Raw genomic sequence first — 18,223 nt, forward strand, 5'->3', positions numbered from 1 at the left:
TCCAAATCCTTTGCGCCAGCGCAGAAAGAGGTTCGGATCTTGTTCCTCCTTGCTTCAGAAGGTAAAACATAGTCGTGGTGCTGTCCGTTCGAATTAGCACTGACGAGTTCTGTATTCTGGGTAGGAAAGCTTGAAGCCCCAGAAACACCGCTTTGAGTACCCACAAATTTATGTGAAGCTGTGCTTCCCACTCTGACCAGTGTCCTTGGATCTCCAGTTCCTGTAGGTGTGTACCCCATCCCTGTAATGAAGCATCCGTCGTCATCACAAAGTTGTGTGTTTGAGGTACAAAGCTGAGACCCTGATTCAATTTCCTCTGAACCTTCCACCATGACATGGCCACCTTCATACGTTGAGTGATGGTAATCCGATCTTCGAAGGTTCCCTTGGACTGAACCCACTGCTCGTCTAGATGTTCCTGCAAGGGTCTCATCCGAAGACGGCAGTTTGGAATTAGCGGGATGCAAGAGGACATCTTCCCCAACAAGGAGTTGTACATCCGCACAAAAGTGAACCTTTTTGTTTGAAGGGATGTTGCAAGGCTTATTATTTTCCTCTAAGGAAATTAAAAGGGGGGAGTGAAGAGGTGGTGCCGGTGGGCACCGAGGTGGGCACGTCCTCCTCTTATCAGGGTTATAGGTTAATCAGAAAGGCCACCTCACATTGGGTGGATGTGTATCCAGATGTCATTGGAATACAACATCTTTGTTAAAATACCCCTCACACACCAAAAGGGCCCTTGGTGTCATGCTTCATCATCGGGGTCTTCCCGTCCCGCTGCGGGGCGGGGCAGTGCTGCGACAAGCGAATACGCTGGAGCACCTTTTAGATGGAGGTGCTATGTGTTAGGAGTGAGTGTCAGTAGGGTCAGGGGTGATATAAGGTGTGAGTTAAAAAATACCTGGCCTAGTGGAAAAAAGAATTTTATTAAACACTGGCTGGTATTATTAAAAGGAAAAAGTGAAGCGGAGAGATGGAGCAGGTTAATGGGCTCTCTCTCCTAAGTGGGTCAACATGTTTCGAGGCGCAAGGCCTCTTCGTCAGGACCTAGGGGAGATCCCCCTGTCACTCACTCATGTTTCTCCACACAGGTAGAAAAAGGTGTATGTACAAAAAGTGAACAAAAAAGGACTATGTGAGTAACTACAATTTAATAATTACAACACATATATGCTACCACACTAATAATGTAGTTTGCCTGCAAGGTAAGAATAATAGATTAAAATGCGCCGATCCCAAGGTGCGCTTAATTCTAATTTACCTGTAATAGAAAAATGAGAAACACACAGAAATATACAAGACAGGGGATCATGCGTAAATAGTGAGGATTGTTGAAGTATTCCTTCAGAAAACACACAGTCAGTCACACACTTAGTAAGTAACACACAGATATTGAGAATAGCCAGGGGTTAGAGGTATTGAAATGCATACTTATCAATAGGGGGGTCACTGCCTCATGAGCCAGCATAAGACTGAAGGGTATGGTGGGGTCTCAACTGCAGAGAGGGAGAAGAGGGGGTATAATGTAAATCTATCCCCAAAGCAGTCTAGTATAGCTCAACCAGGTTAGGCTGGGATACAGGCTTCATCTCAGTGGAGACGGCTATGCCGTACTTACTGTGCCCCTAGCACGCTTGTGCTTCCTCCTTCGTCCGCGGCTTCCGTGGATATGAGGGAGGCAGAGGGCGGCGTGTTTATATACCAGGTAGTGATTGGATAATTGATCAATTAAGCGTGGCGAAAAGCCCGCCGAATATACAAGGGCCATAAAGGTAAATAAAGCGGGCGGCCATGTTGGAGTGTTAGGTAAAACCTATAGATATGGGTTTCTCAGATCGGGTACCCGGTTACTGTCGGTTGTTGACACTCTGCTTCAGTCTGAAGCAAATCATAGCCAGCCGGGTTGACGAACCGGGAAGGTAAATCCGCAGCGGCGCTAAGCGCAGTCCGTTTAGTCACCGCGCATGCGCCGGAGCATCTGCACCTAGCGCATGCGCGTCGGGCAGTCACTGATTCCTGCGCGCATGCGCACAGTGATCTCCGCGTTGTTTCCCCAGTTGACATTCGCACTAGTACAGACTTGGCAATACCTTCAGGTTGAACAAATGATGGCTCGAGAAGCTGATATAGATGGAAATGAATACCTTCCACAATGATATGTAGACTGCATCTAAATGGGTGAATGGAACTGCAAAGTCCATTGTAAGAGGACTAGTGGGGTTAGAGTTAAAATGGTGCTGTGATAATAAAGACGAGGATATTAAAGAAAGAGTGTGCCAATCATTATGATGTATTCATGTATATACACAAATTAAGTTACAGGGGGGGGGGTTGGTTTGGAAAGGGTGGGACCTATGGGGAACATTTATAGTACATTTATGCTTCAGTGGCCATTGTTTCAAAAGGGAAATTTTCTTTTTTTGGAAATAGAGGTGTCTGCAGTGGCATAACGTACAGCGAGCCCTAAGTATTCAATTGGGACCACGGGATGTCATCGTTCAAGCCAGTGCGATGTGTCCCCAAACGGAACACCCAACGTTGTTCTTTTGATAGAAGGTCTTTATCATTGGGGAAGGCCTCAATGACAGTCCACTTAAGGTCATGGACACTGTGTCCTACAGTGGCAAAATGAGCAGACATTTTTGTGGTTGACCTTTTGCAGCGTACATTACTGCGGTGTTCACCCATTCGAATTTTCACGGGTCTACTGGTCATACCTACATACTCCTTGTCGCACGGACAAGTGATTAAGTACACCACGTTGCGACTGTTGCAATTTGTGAAGGCTCTCTGCTCCCATGTAGACTGGTTAGAAAAAGTGATACTCCTGCTCTTCTTTGTGTATTGGCAAGATACACAGGACCCACAGGGGTGGTGTCCACTGATCCCTGCGACTCTAGAGGGTTCGATTGCACCTGTTGTTTTTGGTCTTGTGTGGACCAGGAGATCCTTTAGGTTCATTCCCCTCCTATGCGCAAACATCGGTTTGGGAAAATCCAGTTGGCCACATGATAACACCCTCCAATGTTTGTTCACGATCTTCGTGATCTGGTTGGAGTTGGTGTTGTAGGTGGTAACGCAGATGGGGCGTAGATCTGGTTCTTTTGCTTCCGTGTCGTCCAAGAGGGCTTCCCTGTTGTTATTGCGAGCACGCTTGAGGCCTTTACGAACAATGTTCGCCGGGTACTGTCTGTTCAGGAGTTTGCACTCCAGGTCTGCTGCTTGAGTTTTAAAATCTTCTATGTTGCTACAGTTACGCCGTAGGCGGAGAAATTGTCCGTACGGAAGGTTCTCACGCAAGTGGCGCGGGTGGAAACTACTGTACAGAAGTAGACTGTTCTTGGCTGTGGGTTTGAAGTGAGTGCTAGTTGCAAGTTTGCCTCCTTTAGGGAATATGTTCAGATCTAGAAACACCAGATTTTCGTTGGAGGCAGTGTGAGTAAATTTTAGGAATTGATCTTGCCTTTTAAGCCAGTCCATGAAGCAGGTAACGGAGTCCAGATCGCCCTTCCAGATGACAAAAATGTCATCTATGTACCTCTTCCAAGTGAGTACACGATGCCTATGGGGATTGCTCTGATCCAGAATTTTGGTAGATTCCAGGTGGTGTACTTAAAGACCTGCCAGGCTGGGGGCACAAGTGCTCCCCATACTGGTCCCGTGTCTTTGGAGGTAGTAAGTGTCCTCATATTGAAAAAAGTTTTTCGTGAGGGACAAAGAGATGCATTCGAGGACCACTTGTCTGGGGGTGTGGTAATCCCATGGTGTGGAGAATAGTACTTCCTCTATTATCTCCAAGGTTTCTCTATGTGGAAGACTTGTGTAGAGGCTCTCCACATCAAGTCCCACAAGAAGATCGTGTTCCGGGTCAAAGGGAACATCCTTGATCAATTGGAGGACTGCCTTGGTATCCCTTAGATAGGTATCGGTGCTCTGCACAATAGGCCGTAGGAAAGCGTCTGCAAACTTAGATAGTGGTTCCAAGATCGAATTTATGCCAGACACTATCGGACGCCCAGGTGGGTAAGGGGCGTCCTTGTGAATCTTGGGTATAGTGTAGAAGTACGGTACTTTAGGTTTGTCTTGGATTAGAAACTCACTCTCTTTTCTAGTCAGCCAGTCGTGAGCTCTCGCTTCCTCAATCATTATCAGGATCGAGATCCTCACTTCCTCTGTAGGATCTTCTCTTAGTACCTGGTAGTTACATACATCATTCAATAGTTTCCTGCATTCCCTGTCGTAGTTACTATAGGTCTGTACAACCGTCGCCCCGCCCTTATCGGCTGGATTGATCACAATAGTTTGGTTATTTGCAAGTTCCTGCAGTGCAGCCTGTTCTTGTCTAGAGGTGTTCCGAAAGGGGATCTTGTCACCGTTGGGTAGCTTCTCAAGATCTTCCATTACTGCTTTTTCGAATGTCAGGAGTTCTACAGGCATAGTGGAGTCTAACGGGGTAAAAGTTGACTTTTTCTTTAACCCCATATCGGACTCATCAGTACCTACGTTGGTAGAGTCCTGAAAAAAAGCCCGAAGTTTAAGTTTCCTCATGAACTCTTTCATCTCTTGGCAGATTTTAAACTTATCCATTTTGTTCGTGGGAACATAGCCTAGACCTTTTGACAGAACCTTCACTTGGTCTTCTGTTAGCTCTTGGTCTGACAAATTCACTACTAGGTTCCCCGGCTGGTGGAGGCTGTTTGGCTCCGGGTTGATACACCTGGTGCGGTCTCTGGTGGTTGGTTCCAATGAACTTGATTGCCTTTTCGATTTCTTCCCCTTCTGGGGCCTCGGCGCTGGCCTAAAAAAGGCTGCTGCCCGTAGTAGTTATACTGGGGAGCCTGTGGGTCCCAAGGTTGGAAGAGATGACTCATGAAGGGTGGAGCCGGTGGGTATTGCATATATCCTGGGGGTGCCTGGTATGGTATCCACCCTCTTCCACCCCTTGGGAATTGCCCTCTGAAAGAGGGCTTCCCTCTGTTTGCACCCTGATTGCTATTCCTACTCGAGTTAGAGCTATTCGAGCTAGTGTCAGAGAGGTTAGTATCTTGATCACTGCTTTGACTTCTTGATACGTAGTCTTTCTTAATGTACGGATAAATCCGCTCGTGTGTGAACTCCTCTGTGTCTTTCTTATGTTTTTTACTTTTACTTTTTTTCAGAGTGAGTTCAAACTCAGTCATTTATTGGTTTAGTTCCTCGAGTCGTTTTTTCAGGGCCGTAGGGGATAGGTAACTCTTGATTTTAACTTCCAGTTTTGAAATTTCGATTTTAAGTTCTTGGGTCAGTTTTGTCGCTGTCTTTACGATGAGAACCAACCAATCTCTGGTGCATCTCCAGCTAATCAAGGACCAGTCTCGTTTAAATTCGAGGTCATGGGTAAAGATGAAAGGTTCATTTTTAACTATTAGCCCTGCTGGAAAAAAGAGAGTGAGTTTCTAATCCAAGACAAACCTAAAGTACCGTACTTCTACACTATACCCAAGATTCACAAGGACGCCCCTTACCCACCTGGGCGTCCGATAGTGTCTGGCATAAATTCGATCTTGGAACCACTATCTAAGTTTGCAGACGCTTTCCTACGGCCTATTGTGCAGAGCACCGATACCTATCTAAGGGATACCAAGGCAGTCCTCCAATTGATCAAGGATGTTCCCTTTGACCCGGAACACAATCTTCTTGTGGGACTTGATGTGGAGAGCCTCTACACAAGTCTTCCACATAGAGAAACCTTGGAGATAATAGAGGAAGTACTATTCTCCACACCATGGGATTACCACACCCCCAGACAAGTGGTCCTCGAATGCATCTCTTTGTCCCTCACGAAAAACTTTTTTCAATATGAGGACACTTACTACCTCCAAAGACACGGGACCAGTATGGGGAGCACTTGTGCCCCCAGCCTGGCAGGTCTTTACGTACACCACCTAGAATCTACCAAAATTCTGGATCAGAGCAATCCCCATAGGCATTGTGTACTCACTTGAAAGAGGTACATAGATGACATTTTTGTCATCTGGAAGGGCGATCTGGACTCCGTTACCTGCTTCATGGACTGGCTTAACAGGCAAGATCAATTCCTAAAATTTACTCACACTGCCTCCAACGAAAATCTGGTGTTTCTAGATCTGAACATATTCCCTAAAGGAGGCAAACTTGCAACTAGCACTCACTTCAAACCCACAGCCAAGAACAGTCTACTTCTGTACAGTAGTTTCCACCCGCGCCACTTGCGTGAGAACCTTCCGTACGGACAATTTCTCCGCCTACGGCGTAACTGTAGCAACATAGAAGGTTTTAAAACTCAAGCAGCAGACCTGGAGTGCAAACTCCTGAACAGACAGTACCCGGCGAACATTGTTCGTAAAGGCCTCAAGCGTGCTCGCAATAACAACAGGGAAGCCCTCTTGGACGACACGGAAGCAAAAGAACCAGATCTACGCCCCATCTGCGTTACCACCTACAACACCAACTCCAACCAGATCACGAAGATCGTGAACAAACATTGGAGGGTGTTATCATGTGGCCAACTGGATTTTCCCAAACCGATGTTTGCGCATAGGAGGGGAATGAACCTAAAGGATCTCCTGGTCCACACAAGACCAAAAACAACAGGTGCAATCGAACCCTCTAGAGTCGCAGGGATCAGTGGACACCACCCCTGTGGGTCCTGTGTATCTTGCCAATACACAAAGAAGAGCAGGAGTATCACTTTTTCTAACCAGTCTACATGGGAGCAGAGAGCCTTCACAAATTGCAACAGTCGCAACGTGGTGTACTTAATCACTTGTCCGTGCGACAAGGAGTATGTAGGTATGACCAGTAGACCCGTGAAAATTCGAATGGGTGAACACCGCAGTAATGTACGCTGCAAAAGGTCAACCACAAAAATGTCTGCTCATTTTGCCACTGTAGGACACAGTGTCCATGACCTTAAGTGGACTGTCATTGAGGCCTTCCCCAATGATAAAGACCTTCTATCAAAAGAACAACGTTGGGTGTTCCGTTTGGGGACACATCGCACTGGCTTGAACGATGACATCCCGTGGTCCCAATTGAATACTTAGGGCTCGCTGTACGTTATGCCACTGCAGACACCTCTATTTCCAAAAAAAGAAAATTTCCCTTTTGAAACAATGGCCACTGAAGCATAAATGTACTATAAATGTTCCCCATAGGTCCCACCCTTTCCAAACCAACCCCCCCCCCCTGTAACTTAATTTGTGTATATACATGAATACATCATAACGATTGGCACACTCTTTCTTTAATATCCTCGTCTTTATTATCACAGCACCATTTTAACTCTAACCCCACTAGTCCTCTTACAATGGACTTTGCAGTTCCATTCACCCATTTAGATGCAGTCTACATATCATTGTGGAAGGTATTCATTTCCATCTATATCAGCTTCTCGAGCCATCATTTGTTCAACCTGAAGGTATTGCCAAGTCTGTACTAGCGCGAATGTCAACTGGGGAAACAACGCGGAGATCACTGTGCGCATGCGCGCAGGAATCAGTGACTGCCCGACGCGCATGCGCTAGGTGCAGATGCTCCGGCGCATGCGCGGTGACTAAACGGACTGCGCTTAGCGCCGCTGCGGATTTACCTTCCCGGTTCGTCAACCCGGCTGGCTATGATTTGCTTCAGACTGAAGCAGAGTGTCAACAACCGACAGTAACCGGGTACCCGATCTGAGAAACCCATATCTATAGGTTTTACCTAACACTCCAACATGGCCGCCCGCTTTATTTACCTTTATGGCCCTTGTATATTCGGCGGGCTTTTCACCACGCTTAATTGATCAATTATCCAATCACTACCTGGTATATAAACACGCCGCCCTCTGCCTCCCTCATATCCACGGAAGCCGCGGACGAAGGAGGAAGCACAAGCGTGCTAGGGGCACAGTAAGTACGGCATAGCCGTCTCCACTGAGATGAAGCCTGTATCCCAGCCTAACCTGGTTGAGCTATACTAGACTGCTTTGGGGACAGATTTACATTATACCCCCTCTTCTCCCTCTCTGCAGTTGAGACCCCATCATACCCTTCAGTCTTATGCTGGCTCATGAGGCAGTGACCCCCCTATTGATAAGTATGCATTTCAATACCTCTAACCCCTGGCTATTCTCAATATCTGTGTGTTACTTACTAAGTGTGTGACTGACTGTGTGTTTTCTGAAGGAATACTTCAACAATCCTCACTATTTACGCATGATCCCCTGTCTTGTATATTTCTGTGTGTTTCTCATTTTTCTATTACAGGTAAATTAGAATTAAGCGCACCTTGGGATCGGCGCATTTTAATCTATTATTCTTACCTTGCAGGCAAACTACATTATTAGTGTGGTAGCATATATGTGTTGTAATTATTAAATTGTAGTTACTCACATAGTCCTTTTTTGTTCACTTTTTGTACATACACTTTTTTCTACCTGTGTGGAGAAACATTAGTGAGTGACAGGGGGATCTCCCCTAGGTCCTGACGAAGAGGCCTTGCGCCTCGAAACATGTTGACCCACTTAGGAGAGAGAGCCCATTAACCTGCTCCATCTCTCCGCTTCACTTTTTCCTTTTAATAATACCAGCCAGTGTTTAATAAAATTCTTTTTTCCACTAGGCCAGGTATTTTTTAACTCACACCTTATATCACCCCTGACCCCACTGACACTCACTCCTAACACATAGCACCTCCATCTAAAAGGTGCTCCAGCGTATTCGCTTGTCGCAGCACTGCCCCGCCCCGCAGCGGGACGGGAAGACCCCGATGATGAAGCATGACACCAAGGGCCCTTTTGGTGTGTGAGGGGTATTTTAACAAAGATGTTGTATTCCAATGACATCTGGATACACATCCACCCAATGTGAGGTGGCCTTTCTGATTAACTTATTATTTTCCTCATCCTTTCCTCGGATGGGTATGCTTTCGTTTCCTTGGTGCATATCCATGCCCCTAGAAATTGAATCCCCTGAGCTGGAATCAGTGAAGAATTTTCCAAGTTGGTCCTTAGCCCTAACCGATGGAAAAGGCGGATGCAGCACTGAAGGGACCTTCTGGCTCTTGCGAATGATGGACCTGTCACCAGCCAATCGTCGAGATATGGGTAAATGCAATGCCCCTTCAATCTTAAGTGTGCCGCCACCGGGGCCATGCATTTGGTAAACACCCTCGGGGCCGATTTGAGGCCAAAGGGCAACACTTTGAATTGGAAATGGCGACTCTCCACAGCGAACCTTAAAAACTTCCTGTGCTTCCGATGAATTGGGATATGGAAGTATGCGTCCATGAGATCCAGTGACGCCATGTAGTCATTCCACTCCTGTCCTGTAGAATCTTGTACAAGTTCACCTTCCTCAGGCAGTTCGTCCTCATCAGACTCTGTCAAATCGTCCCTGATTGTTATCACTGGTGGTGACCTCACCACCTGCTCTTGAGGAGTAGAATGAGTCTTCGGAGGTTGCGATGTAACCACCGGCGTAGATGACCTAGGCGCATTTGCCTCTGGAAAACGACAATAGTAGTCATTTATCATGAACCTCAGGTCCGAGACAAGAGAAGTAGGTATAGAGACAGACTCTTCTCGCGACTCTTTTCGCGACTCCTTGTTGCTCGTCATCCTCATTATAATTACATGTTTCCTGGAAAGATTCATATCTTGTAGATTGAGCTCTCTCCTTGAAGGAAAACACCTCCTCCTCGTCTGTGTCCTGGCTCTTTATTTTGAGCTGTGAAGGGCTGTAGGCCGCACCTGACAACTCCTCTCCTTCTGAATCCTGCTCTAGCAAAGAAGATGGTGGTAGGGGCGAAATCTGCGTCCACGCCGTGAATTCAGCAGATTTGCTGATAGTCGCCGATCCCCTCGACGACTGAAAAGATTGAATAGAGATCATAGTCTTTGACTGTGGCGATTTAAAAGCCTTTGAAATTACAGTCGTCGTCAACGGTGTCGTCGACGACATAGCCATCGTCGACGGAGCCATCGTCACCAAAGTCTTCGTCGACGGGGCCGCCGTCGACGGAGTCGCCGACGTCTTCATCGTCGACGTCGTCGACGTCGTCTTCGTCTTCGACGGGTTCCTCGTCGACGGGGTTGATATACTCGTCAACGTGGTCGTCGTCGACGCCTTAACTCATGTCGTCGACGCAGCAGCCGTCGTCGAAGCAACCGTCGTCGACGGTGCAGTCGTCGACGGAACTGAAGAAATTACCACAGATTTCGCAGAAGAAACCAGGGAACTGGTCGACGGAGCAGATCCTGCCCCTTTCTGACCTGACAGCTTCTTGAGGGGAGTAAGAGGAAGAGATGACGCCACCTTCTCCTTAGATTTAGCCTTTTTAGACTCCACCCTCTCCTCAGAATGTGAGGCCTTTCTCTTCTTTTGAGTCAATTTAGAAGATTCCTCCTCAGAATCTGAGTCTGATGCGGCCTTCTTCTTTTGAAGCCACAACAGCAAACGAGCCTCTCTGTCTCTCAGAGTTTTAGCAGAGAAGGTTCTACAATATTTACAATCCTTGGCCACATGCTTAGGATGAAGGCAATATAAGCAGTCCTTGTGAGGATCTTCAGAGAAAAGTCTAGCCTTCCCACAGGATCTGCAAGGCCTGAATAGCCTCTTTTTAGAGCTTTCAGCCATTATGAAAATAAAGGTACAAACAATACCTTAATCCAGATGAAAAGATAGTTGAAAGAAAAGGTCAATAGTTCACTCAGGAGCAGCAAAACTGAGCAGAGCTCAGGGAGACTCCTTTCCCACACGAAGGCGGTTGGAAATCTGAGGCAGGAAGCTTCTGCTGGGGAGTGTGAGGGCAGGGCAGCAATGCTGATTGGCTGACTTTTGGACCAAACAATGAGGAGGTCTGGTTACCAAATACTACAGTCCATATGGGCTTTTCTATGCAGTTTTTCTTCTCTATGATACTGCTTTGGTCATTCTGTACCGTGAGACTCCCACCATGACGACGGGGAAGATACAAGCATGTGAATCTATAAAAGCTGTAATACTGGAGAATTATAAATATCTACTGACTAAATGTAGGAAGGTGGCTACCTGACTATGGTTACCCCAGATTTTTTGCCTGTGTTTACCTGGTTTTTTGACTTAGTTGACCTGGTTCCCTGCTAATCAGGGCCCCAGGCCATCTGCTCTCTCTGTAAAATGGATTCCATGTACCCTAGGTACATACCACAATTGGAAATGGACTCCTTGTCAGCCCCTGTATAATGCACTATAGGTGCCCAGGGCATAGGGGCCACCAAGGCCTACCAGGGGCTGCAGCATATCTTTTGCCACCCCTGGCTGGTTCTTAAATTGACACAACTGGCTGATCACTCAGCTGGGGTAAGGTGGTGTAATCACCCCTTACTTAGGTATAGTATACCTATATCTAAACCTATATCTGGACACATATAAACCTGTGAGCCACTCCTATGGAAGGCCTCATCAATCCTGGAGGCAGAGTGCGTGGTTTAATGTGAGATGGAGCTCTAGCATGAGCTGAGCCTGTCTGCAGCTGTCGGGAACAACTCCCTAAGCTGTTTCAGGATAACGCCATACCATATACTCTTAAGTGCCTTATAATCCTCGCGGTTATATAGCAACTCTGGTTTGGCTTTATCAAAACATGTCGTGTAAGGTGTCATACGATTTGGAATACTATCCCCTCGCCAGTTCTCGCGACGGGGATAGCATTCCACCCCTCTAGAGGGGTAAGACATGTTACTTTACTTAAATGCGGTTAATTTCTAAAAGGACCTTAGATCCACAAAATGGATGCCTCTGCCACAGACAAGAGTCTGACCCCCTGAAGCTGACCGAAACTCAGCCAAATGGGGCCTGGACAAAGGGTTTCCTGTTGCAGGGAGGTGTTACACCCCCTCAGACAGGAGATAGTGGATTGTAGCAGGGAGGTTTGAAAGAAACCAGACACTGCATGGGGAGCACAAGGCTGCCCCTTGCATAATCCGGCCAAACCGGTTCTGGGGCACTCCAGCCCTCGTGCCAGGGCGGCCTGGATCAAAGGAAGGGGGTGTATCCACCCACTTCCTGGGTCCCACCCATAGGAGGGGACCTAGCAGGTAATCCAGCCCCCAAAATTAGTATAAGACTGGGAGCAGTGCCAATGCACTTCAGATTATCCTGAAGAAACATAAGAAACGAAATTCTGGACCCTTCGACATCCTACTCGACGTAGAAGCCCGAAGAATCTCCCTTGTGGTCAAAGAGTGACCACCCTGTGCAAACAGGCACCATCCAGCTATCGACGTCTACTTTGTTGCAGTTCCCGCCGGAACTCGAGCAACAGAGATCAACGAGATCAAGCTTGCCTGCTTTCCAACAGCCCGATCCACAGTCCCTGCAGAGCTGAGACCCGTGGAGGCGACCGGAAGCGTGGGGCACGCCATCTTGAATTGACCATGAGACGCTGACCGTGCAGCCCACGAGTGACCCTCGAAGCTGTACACCGGGGTTTGAGAAGCCCCAACCCTGAGCCACACTTGCACCGAAGTTCAGCCCTCCACACTCGACGAGTGCTGCGTGGGGCCCTTCTGCTTCTTTTGGCTCAACGCGTTGGCCCGGTCACTTGCCAGCCGGCTAGTGGCCCCTGTGCCGACGAAAACTTAAAATCGACTTGTGAATCTGGTTGCTCCAGATCTGCACCAGCTCCCCTGAAAAGGAGCCCCCACTCTGACCCTCCTGGTTCGAGTGAGAAGCAATCTCCCGGTTCCGCGTGGATTGCTTTTGCCAAGTGTTGTTTGCTCCAATCTTGAAGCCGACAGCGCCGACGGCGAGAACCTGCGTGGGACAGATCGTGACTTGCTCCTGGACATCGTAGATGCCCCAGAGCCCACGTGACAGCGGAGAGAAGCTCCTCGACAGCGACCTGATTGCGCCCGACATTGCTGGTTCCGTCCTGGTTCCACCCTGGTCACTGCTGAGTGACCCAGACTCTGTCCCCTCTGCTTTCAGGTACTTTTCGACTCGAGTCCACCCTTGGACTCCACCGGACACTTCTCTTTCACCCCGCCTGCAGCCCTTTCAGCTTCAAGCACCAAGAGCCTGCATGACGAAACCCGACTCAACTTCGACCCTGTGCACCCGCTTCCTGTGGGTGAGGTAACTTTGCTCCGCCGGTGTTCCCACACTGGTACACATCTCTAGGGTCTGTGTCTTAAGTTTTGTTCCTCTAGGTTCAGCGGAAGTGTCCTTAAACTTTAACTTTACAACTTTTACGCACCATTGGTTAACATTGGTGCATGCGTGCGCTTTCCGCACTGCTCCCGAATCCCGTGGGCCTCTCCCGACTTCAGCACTGCTTGTCCTGACTGCTCCCAGCGATTCCCTAGGCCCTAGGCCTAACCACTGTTCGATTAGTATCTCCTTTACCACTTGTTTAGTATATGGTTTGAGTGGCCCCCCGCCCTCATCCATAATTGTGCAACTTTGTATGTTTAAACTGTGCTTTTGATTTAACGCTTGTGCCCCTTTATTCATAAAGAATACTGGGGATTGTTTTTAGTAATAAACACATATATTTTTATAATATATACTTGTGTGGTGTCCTTTCATTTGATATTACAGGATTGTATGTGGTAAAACAGTTCGCTTAACACGACCTCTTAAGTTAAGCCTTTAGGCTGCTTAGTCCATGCTACCCCTAGGATAGCTTGTCTAACAAGGTTGACTTACAACCTGACACCATAAGGGATTGTTTGGTCTGATAATAGGTGGTTCCAGAATTGGAAACATCACCTATCAGGCCAACTTCTCACACTAAAGAACAGAATGGGTTTACAGATTAGGGACTGACAAAGAGGGACTGAATTATGAAATCCCAAGGATGTCACTATGAAGAAGCACGTTAAAATATCTGTTTCTTCAATCTGACATTTAATCTCTGTAAGCCGTCATAGCAAGAGTTGAAATTAATTATTCTTGAAGAGGGTAGACTGAGTGTCATATTTGCCTTTTCTCAACCACCAAGCATCAAGTCCACAAGATCGTCATAGAATCATAATGAAACCAAGTATAATTTTAACTAGTGGCTTTCCTTGTTTTCTGATAAGTTAAAATCTGAGACATAGGTGCTGTTCCTCCAGGTAGGGCTATTTGCCCAATGACAATCTTTGTCTATATCAATACAATATGATTGCCAGAATACTGTGCGGATCATACCGACAATCAAAGAAAAAACACGCTACCGTCTAGATAATGTTTACACAGTCTAGACTGCTGATAAAGCTTTATTGACGCAGGAAAGCATTATAGGACTAGTCGCATTCGCTTTGCGATACCCATTAAACATCAGATAAACGACTGGGAAACTCCTTTTCATTGACAAACTGTGAACTTAAATATTATCTGATATTGGAATATTTTCTTTGCAATCTTTGCGTGCAATGCCTTTTTGATAAGCAGAAAATTCACCAATACAGATATAATGCTCACAGAATAACACCGGCAATAAAGGTATATTGACATTGAATCTCACGGACATTTCTTAACATCGAATTTGCCCAAATCAGTGAATATCAAGATTAATGCTTGGAATACCTCTCTTAATACGAATACATATTCTCAAAATAAATTATCCAAAACGAGTTGGGCTTCTGTAGAGGGTTAGTTCCAATTGATATGTCCTTCTGTGTTTAAAACTAACATTGTCAGGGGGCGTGGCTTGCGCGCCGCTTCAGCATGGCGGTTTGCGCTTGAGCTCTGAGGCGAGAGTCTCCCGTCGGGCTAATTTCTCCGTTCCCCAACTGCCCCTGTGTGCGGAAAAGGCAGCCTTCAGCAGCGGAACATGCAGGGAGCTGTTTGACAATGTTTTCCTGATGTTTTGATCACCGGCTGCATGATTTCTGTTTCACGCTCCAGCGATGCTCGTTTTCCTCACGGACGGCCGCCATTTTCCTGCTCCTGACGCAGTTGGCATTTTCTCCTCAGGAATGCCGTTTTGGATACAATATTGCAGGTCGTGGGGGTTGTCCAGGAAGTTTCTTCTATGATGCCTGCAATTGGTAACATTTTTTCCTTTTTTCTGTTATTTTCTTGCTGCTTGGCTGGTAATTAAGTTGCCCACGCGCTGTTTTCTCTCAGTGCTGTTATCTCATACAGGTGTGGCTCTTTTTCCTACGAACTCCTTGCTGTGCCCTCCTGCTCTAATTGTAGCTATATCATTCATTAGCTACCTGCCTGCCCTGCATATAAGTCCACCGCTATTATCTCATTAGCGCCCATTGAGCTCAGTGTGCTATATCTCTTGTTTTTGGGCAACAGACTGCGCAGTTTTTGCTCTCCTCTTTCCTTCAAGTGGTTATATATTTTTTCTTAGAGGTTACTCCTTCATGGCTACAAATATGGGTCGTTCCTCGAGTAACAAAGACTCTAAAGATGTTGGCACGTCGCTGAAAAGACTTAAGTCGGTGTCTCCTACGCCTGAGTCTGCTCAGTCAGACACTACTTCCACGCTGGACACTATATTAACGCGCCTTAATGAAGTGCATGATATTGCGCAGTCAACAAAAACTAATACAGATTTACTGCAAGTGGAGGTGTCTGCTATCAGGAATGACTTTAAAGCCCTCTCTCTTCGTGTATCTGCTACGGAATCACGAATCAGTTCTGCAGAGGATGGTATGCAGAAACACTCCAGATCCCTCAACCACTTGGAGCGCTCAATGGCGGCATTGCGAAGAGATCTCACTGAGCAGGAAGACCGTAATCGCAGATCTAACCTACGCATTTTTGGCCTGCCGGAAGATTCAGAGAAATCATCTTCATCTATGATAGAGTTCTTATCTCATTGGATTCCGGACACCTTACAAATCTCATTCCACAGAGAGTTTGAGATAGAAAGAGCACATCGTGTTCCAACGTTTCGGTCTAAATCGGCAACCCAGCCAAGAGCAATCATTTTTAAGCCATTGCGGTATCAGCATACTGAACAGATTCTCTCTCATATGCGCAAAGCTAAACAAGTCATCTGGGACGGTCATCGAATCTCAATTTCTCAGGACTTTGCCAGAGATACGGTCATAAGGAGAAAGGGCTTCCTTAATCTTCGGAAACGTCTTTCTGAAATGGGCATTCCCTTTTCGTTTTCTGGACCATCGAAGTTCCGCATTACTTATAAAGGACGTTATAGAATTTTCGATGAACCGGCCGATTTATCTACATTCCTGGACAACCAGTTGGAGATAGAGATGGAGATTCAAAAAGCGACTTCGCAGTCTTCTGGTGCCTCGGGCACTTGAACTGTCTTCTTCTTTCTTCTGGATGTATTTTTTTGTATGCCTGGGTCTCTCCTCTCTCATGTTGAGCTTATATGTCGGCTTTAACCTCCAAGGCTGTTTGATAGCCTTTTCCTGTTCTTCTGGTGTCCACATTGTTTTCTGTTCTCTCCTTCTTTTCATGCTCTTTACCTTGTCTTCAGCTCTTCTTGCCTTTACTTTCTGTCACGGTTTATTTCAAGTCACTTTTCTCTTATCTTGACGCTTATCTCTTACTAGTTACCTTGTTTTTCTCATATGTGTCATTTTCTATCTTTCTTTTTTCTTTCTATTTTGCTCTCTTTCTTCCTTTCTTTCCTACATTTTTATCTGTTCCTGTTTTTTCCACTTCAGCTATATATTGTTATTATATACAGTTATAGTTTGTTCATTAACTATGTTTCCATTTTTAGGATATGCATATTGATCGTCATGCATTCATCTACTGTTCATGAGTTACCTCATACTTTTGTTTTTCTAATCAGTTTCTCTGATAATATTAATTACTATAGATATGTCTCTTGATATTAGACTGATAACTAAATGTAATTATACAATTTTCTTAGTTACGTTATGCCTATTTACATTATTAAGCTGCTTTGCGTTGCTACTTTTGTCTGTTACCAGTTCCTATTTTACTGCTATCAGCTTGCTATATTTTGGGGCTATTTCTATTAATTACTTTTCCTCCTAGTACGGGTCCCTTACTCGCCTTTTTTCCACGTTCTCCCTAGTATGATGTTGGTCTTTTTTAGGCCTCCCCTCCTGCTTCCTCTCTCCCTCCTTTCTTTTCTCTTTTCTTCTTTTCTTTCTTCCTCTTTCTCTTGGATTCCCCACATGGATTCTCCCTCCGTGTTTCTTAGGATTGAAGATTGGTTCCTTGTTTCTGTGAGGTTGCTTCTTTTTTTGTCATCCATGTCGTCTTTTCTTTATTATTATGTATTTCCATGCCGGGTTTAAATGTCTTATCCCTTAATGTTAAGGGTTTGAATCATCCGGTGAAGAGGTCGAAAGTCTTAGATTATTGTAAATCTCTGTCTTCTGACCTGGTTCTTTTTCAAGAGACCAAGGTCACTAACAGAGAGGCGTTGTTTCTGAAGAAGGAATGGGTTTCGGATGTTTGCTATTCTGATTCCTCTGGCAAACTAAATGGGGTTATTACATTAGTTTAAAAAAATTCTGGTTTATCTATACTTTCTTCTGATCATGATTCTGAGGGTCGCTGGCTGTTATCTCAATTGTCGGATGGACAACATGAACTGTATGTGATGAATATCTATGCTCCTAACATTGACGATCCGACCTTTTGGAAATCGGTTACCAAAAAATTAAATGACACCCGCACTCTGGCAATCTTATTGTAGGCGGAGATTTTGATTTACCGATGGACCCTCTTTTAGACAGGAACTCTGCATTTCAGTTTCGCCCTCCTAAATCTCACAAACAAATGCTTAATATGTGTTCCTTTACTCATCTTCAAGATTTATGGCGTCTCCATAATCCCACTGGTAGTGATTTTTCTTTCTTCTCTTCACCTCATTCTTCCTTCTATCGTATTGCCTATCTCCTGGTTCATTCTTCTCTTGTTTCATCTTCTTCTTCTCCGCTTATACATCCTATTTTGATTTCTGATCACGCTGCGGTCACTTTTACACTGTCCTCCTTTGCCCCTAAATCGCGCGCTCGTTCATGGAGATTGAATACCGAAGTTTTGCATGATGCTTCTCAGGTTGATGAATTTTCTAAAGCTATAGATACTTTTTTCATGAAAATGAAGGCTCTGTCTCTTCCCCAATCGTTCTATGGGACTCATTTAAATGCACTTTCCGTGGTCAAGTGATTAAATGTATGTCCAAACGAAATTCTGATATTAAAAAGGAGCTTACAGATTTATCATCTCAAATTAAAACTCTGGAAGCCACCTTTAGACAATCTAAGGATTCATCTTGTTTG

Source organism: Lissotriton helveticus, chromosome 9 (assembly GCF_964261635.1).
Source record: "Lissotriton helveticus chromosome 9, aLisHel1.1, whole genome shotgun sequence".
Taxonomy (NCBI): Eukaryota; Metazoa; Chordata; class Amphibia; order Caudata; family Salamandridae; genus Lissotriton; species Lissotriton helveticus.